General features: G+C 39.7%; 1 pseudogene; it reads left to right on the top strand.

The window, feature by feature from the left end:
• LOC102483113 (lung adenoma susceptibility protein 2-like) lies at positions 1-1722 on the top strand (annotated as a pseudogene).
• Positions 1723-6020: the final 4298 nt, after the last annotated feature.

Raw genomic sequence — 6020 nt, 5'->3', positions numbered from 1 at the left:
TTTCGGAGATTTGGACTGAAGTGTTTGTGGAGGAAATGTTCTGCTTCACAGGTTCTACAAGCCTATATTGATGATTTTGATCTAAGCCAAATATATCCTGGTACAAGTACTGGACAAATTAATATTGACAAATGTTCTACAAATATGCCACATTCTCCAACTATATATATAAAGCACACAATGCTTTTGAAAATCCTGATCATGAAAAGCACTCCAACTCCATATTCTCTAGAAGACTATGAATGATATAGACTCTATTAGCCTATCAACTGATGATCCTACTAAAACTCCCAGCAGATTGATCATTTTCTTTCACTTATTTTGGACCCGATCACTGAATGAGAAAAAAAAAAAAGAAATGCTTTGAAAGACTGAGTTCGTTGAACACAGAAACGAATCCAAATTTTCAAGAACCCTCCACACACATGGACAAGGATAGTTTAGTTATTCCTGTTGTATACACAAATATAAATGGAGATCAGTGTAGTAGGCTAAAAAACCCAAAACTTACGACTAGGATTAATAAATGCATTTCTGAATCATCTGTATCTTTTCCTAAGAAATCATCTTTCAAGGACAGTTCAGAACAGTCTTGCAAAGAATTATCCAAGTTGGCTCACTAGCCAGAAATCTGACTGACCTTAATGTTTCAGGGATTACTAGTATACCTGATTTTAAATACCCAGTCTGGCTCCACAATCAAGACTTGCTACCTGATGCAAATAGTCAAAGGGTTCATAAACTATTTAAAGATCAGTGTTCCCTTAGACATAGTTATCAGGCACAAAGAACTTCTGAGCTTGTGAATAAATTAGATCATTTTGAGTATTCTTTAGAACCCTCAAAATTTCCAAATTCCTTGAGTGATAATAAAAGATTAGTGAATGAATACAAATGTGATTCTGAACATAGCCAATGTTAGTGTGAGAATTCACTTCTCCCAGGACAATCCCAAAAGCCATTCAGTGGTAATATTTTTTTTTTTAGTAATCTGTTTTTCTAAACTAAAGGATGTGCTATTAATTTGATTTAATATCTAGCTTTTATATTTTATTTTTGATGTATTGATAAGTTCTTATGAACACTTCTCATTTTCAAATATGTAGCATTTTTTTAAACTAGAAAATGTCTTTTTTCTCTCTGTTTTCTTTGCTTGGAATGTTACATATTAACATAATTTACTGTTATAAATGTGTATATACTCCAAATTGTTTGAATTTTTATTGACCTTGTGAGATTATGTTGTGCTTTGCATTTTTTTTTCTTAAGGACCTAATATAATCTTTTAAAATTAGGTGACAAAATTGAACTACTTATACTTTTTTTTTTTTCTTTTTTGGAGAGGTTTTTGCTATAGGGCATGTGCGCTCGCCAGACAGACAGACAGCGACAGAGAGACAGAAAGCGAGAAATCACCCCCCAGGGGGGATGGCCACGCCGCAATCCCTTCTCCATTCTCCTCTCAGGATCTTGGGCACACATGCACCCGGCGTGAGTTTAAGTCACCAGGTCTGGGACTCGAACCGTGGTTGACTACGTGGGAGTCCAGCGACATAGCCATTATGCTAACTGCTGGTCCCACTGCTTATCCTAAAGGCCAAGAGAAATTTAGAGGAGTATACTGAAGAATTACCAAACTCTATGAAAAAGGATGGTAGTCCCTGCTCATTAGATAAACTGGAAACAGAAAGATCATGTGAAAATATTCCTGTTACTTTGTAAGTAAGTGATAGTGGAAAAATTAGTTATATTACCTTGGCGAAAAATGTGTGATCATTAGCTTATTCTTGAATAACTTACTGATAATTAATAATGGTAATAACTTTGTAATTCTATAAAATATAGCTTTCAGTGTTTGCTTTAATTGCACTTTTTGTTTCTACAAGATGGTGCCTTTTTTCATAACAATAGGCACATTATATTATTTTTGTTTTTTTTATATGGTTCATTTTGTTTAATTATAAAATATATAAAATATATGTCATAATATCCTAAAAAAAGAGAGGAAAAGTGAGAAATTACCCCTAAAGGGGAATGGCCACATCACAATCCCTTCTCCTCCAGAACTCAAACTCTGCATTCAGCCTTGTGCTGTTCATCTGCCTTAACATCCACGCCACCTGTTGGCCACCTCTTTTTTATATTACACTTTTCAATTTCATGTGTTTTTATTTATGTTTTAAAAAATTATTTTATTTAATTTTATTTATCCGTTCATTTATTTTAATTTGACCAGAGAGAGAAAGAGGGAAAGTGAGAAAGGAAGCCACTAGGTCCGGGACTCAAACCATGGTCCGCCATGTGAGAATGCCCAGCACCTTAATCATCATAGCATTCGCTGGTTTCTTATTTTTTATTTTTTAATTGCTAGAGGGTGAGTGTGCTCACCAGAGAAAGATGGAGACAAGGAGAAAGCACTCCGCAATGCTGTGTGGTCCTGCCACAGTCTCTTCTCTAATTCTTCATCCTATTGAAATTTCAGTCACACCTACATATGCACTCTGTGTTTTTCAAGCTTGCTGGGTCAGAATTTAGACTGCATTCAGCCACGTGGGATCCTGCTCCCTTCAACCACGAGGCTAAGAAGTCAGCCCTCCTGTCTCTTTTCTGAGTCCTGGGCATTGAGTATTTTGGGGTGTTTGTTTCTAGAGGACTCATGTGCTCCTTAGAGACAGAAAGAGAGAGGGAGAACAGAAAGCATCCCCCAAGAAAATGGTTACTCCACATTTTCTTCTTCTCCATAGCTCCCTCCTTTCTGGATTTGGGACATGCACACGCATGAACCTGAGATGCTCCTCAAATCAGAAGGTCTGTGATCCAACCACACAATCAGCTATGTGGAATCCAGCTGTCTTAACCACCAGGCCACAGAGCAGGCTGAGAATTACTGTTTTTTTTTTTGTTGTTGTTGTTGTTTTTGTTTGTTTGTTTGTTTGTTTTTTATCATAGCATGTGCACACATAATAAAGACAGAACACTCAGCAGGGTCTGTCACACTGATCCCCTCCCCCCTGACCTCTGGCTCTTCAGAATCCTGGGCATCCAGATAGACTCCAAGTATTTTCTTGGACTGACCCAGGATCTGAAGCACAATCACCATGTGGCTTCCAGCCTTTCAAGAGCCTGTGCCATAGCAGCTGGCCCAATTAAAGTGTTTAGACTAAATTTGTTCTACGTTTTGTCTTTTGACAAGTGAAAAATCAAGAATGGTTCCTGTGTTTGGGGCTTGATCAATTGAGTGGTGCTATTTACATATATGATGAACACTAGCAGAGTTACACTTTTTTTTTTTTTTAAGAGATTTTTGCTATAGGGCATGTGTGCTCGAAAGACAGAAAGCAAGAAATCACCCCCCAGGGGGGATGGCCACACCTTCTCCCCTCTCCTCCTGGCATCTTGGGCATGCACGCACATGCTCCTTGTATGAGTGTGAAGCCACCCAGTCTGGGACTTGAACCACAGTCAGCCATGTGGGAGTCTAGGGACATAACCACTACACCATCTGCTGTTTCCAAGTTATACATTTTTTTTTGGTGGAGGTAAATTTATTTTTTTTTCTTTAAAAAGCTATTTTTATTTTATTTACCTTTAATTTGACCAGAGAGGGACAAAGAGAAAGAAGTCAAGTAAGAAAGCAAGCTGTCTGGTCTGGGACTCGAACCGCAGTTAGCCATGTGGACGTCCAGGGCCCTTAACCACCATGCCACCAGCTGGCCCAGTGGGGGTAAATTTTTTGTCTTGTTGCATCTTTTGTGAATTGTAGAAAGAACATAAGCCTCATAGGCATGTTGTTTTAGAATAATTATTTAATTTTATTTATTGTTATTATTGATTTGATACAGAGCACACGTGATCACCAGAGACAGACAGAGACAGACAGGGACAGACAGGACAGAGAGAAAGTGAAAAAGCAAACTGCCAGATTCACTTGGACCACAGTTGGCCATGTGGGAATCCAGCAGTACCTTAACTACCATGCCACCTGCTGGCCACCTTGTAGGCTTTTTTTGAAGAGGTTTTTGCTATAGGGCATGTGCATTTGCCAGACAGACAGAGACAGAGAAACAGAAAGCGAGAAATCACCCCCAAGGGGGGATGGCCCTTCTTCTCCATTCTCCTCTCGGGATCTTGGGCATGCACGCACACGCGCCCGGCGTGAGTTTAAGCCACCTGCTCTGGGACGCAAACCGCGGTTGACTGCATGGGAGTCCAGCGACATAGCCATTACGCTAACTGCTGGTCCCCTTATAGGCTTTTTAAAAGGGTAAATGGGCATTGCCTGGTAGTTAAGGGAACCAGATCTCACATGGCCAACGCTGGTTCAAATTGTGGCACCAGGAGCCTGAAAAACACTGGGAAAGTATGAGTGTATTTTCCAATCTGAATAGGATGGAGAAATTGAGAAGGGATTGCAGCGTGATTACACCTCATTGTTGAGGTGCTTTCTACCTCTCTCTGTCTTTCTGTCTCTCTCACTTGAGTACCTGTGCCCTCTGGCAGTTAAAAATAAATAATAAAAGGAATAAATGAAGTTCTTAAGGACCAATTAGAAATCTCTCCAAATGAACTACCAGCTGTTTTTTTTTTTTTTTTAAAGTTGTCAGGGATCACGTGTATTCACCACAGAGACAAAGCAGAAAAGGGACAAAACACCTACACCACAATCCCTTCTTCTCCCAATTCTCCATCCTGTCAGCATTTGGGGCACACACTCACATGCACCCTGCACCAAGACCTGGAATTTAACTTTGGTCATCAGTGTGGGATCCAGATTTCTTAACTATGCTATGATGATATGGAAAGAAGCCAATTCATGAATAATTCAGGGATGATAGCTGTCTTAAGGTTTCTGCCCTCCAGTTGGCAAACTTACTGCCCCTCCCTAGAGCTACAGGATAAAAAACCTTAAATAGATTAGTACCTTGAATAGATTAGACTTCCTGCTTCTCCTCCCTTTGATGCTGCATAGGGTGGGTTCTGAGCCCATTCCCTATCCTGAGACCTCCCCTTCCTCAAGTCCCCCATAAAAGACCCTGTCCAACCCCCAACTGGGGCTGGAGATACAGTGTGTTAACTCCTCAGTGCCCACTGGCCTAATAAACAGTTTTCCTAATCTCTCTGAGTGCTGCTTTACATTCCTTGGTATCTGGTTTTCTGCAACAATGGAACCAGCTCCCAGGCATAGTAATTATTACATTTTCTTTTCACAAAGATGATGTGAGATTTTATCGTTAGTTTTTAAATAGGGAAAAAATGAAAATTCATGCTTATTGGGACCAGCAGATGGTGTAATGATTATGTCACTGGACTCCCAAGTCGGCCCAGATCCAATGGCTTAAAACTCGCCAGGCACATGTGTGCATGCCCAAAATCCTGAAGGAGAATGGAGAAGGGATTGCCATGTGGCCATGGCCTCCGGGGGGTGATTTCTCACTTTCTGTCTCTCTGGCTAGCCCTATAACAAAAATCTCTCTTAAAAAAAAAAAAATCATGGAACTATCCATATGGAAACCAAATGTCAGTGTGTACTTAGTTATTTTGTTTTTGTATGATCAAGACTTTTTTTTTTTTAACCTTTAAGCAAGCCTTGCACTGCCTCACTTACTCAAGCCACCCAAAACCACTTGGATAATCACATGACTTCAGCAAGGGTGAACTAATCTGTTTTTACATACAAGTATAATGGATATTAGTATTCTAATTTTCAGTAAATTTAAACAGATTTTAAAAATTATATTTATCAGGACCAGCAGGTGGCATGGTGGTTAAGGTACTGGATTCCCACATGGCAGACCACAGTTTAAGTCCTAGACCTGGTGACTTGAAAATCACACCAGGAGTGTGTACATGCATGCTCAAACTCCTGAGAGAATAGTGGAGAAAGGATCGCAGAGTGGCCATTTCCTTACCAGGGGATGATTTCTCACTTTACCTCTCTCTCTCCAGAGAGTGCACACACCCTATGGCAAAAACATATATATTTGTTTTTACCATATATATATATATATATATATATATAT

This window comes from Tupaia chinensis, unplaced genomic scaffold (assembly GCF_000334495.1).
Source record: "Tupaia chinensis unplaced genomic scaffold, TupChi_1.0 Scaffold000407_4, whole genome shotgun sequence".
NCBI lineage: Eukaryota > Metazoa > Chordata > Mammalia > Scandentia > Tupaiidae > Tupaia > Tupaia belangeri.
This window is presented reverse-complemented; position numbering and strand designations above follow the sequence as displayed.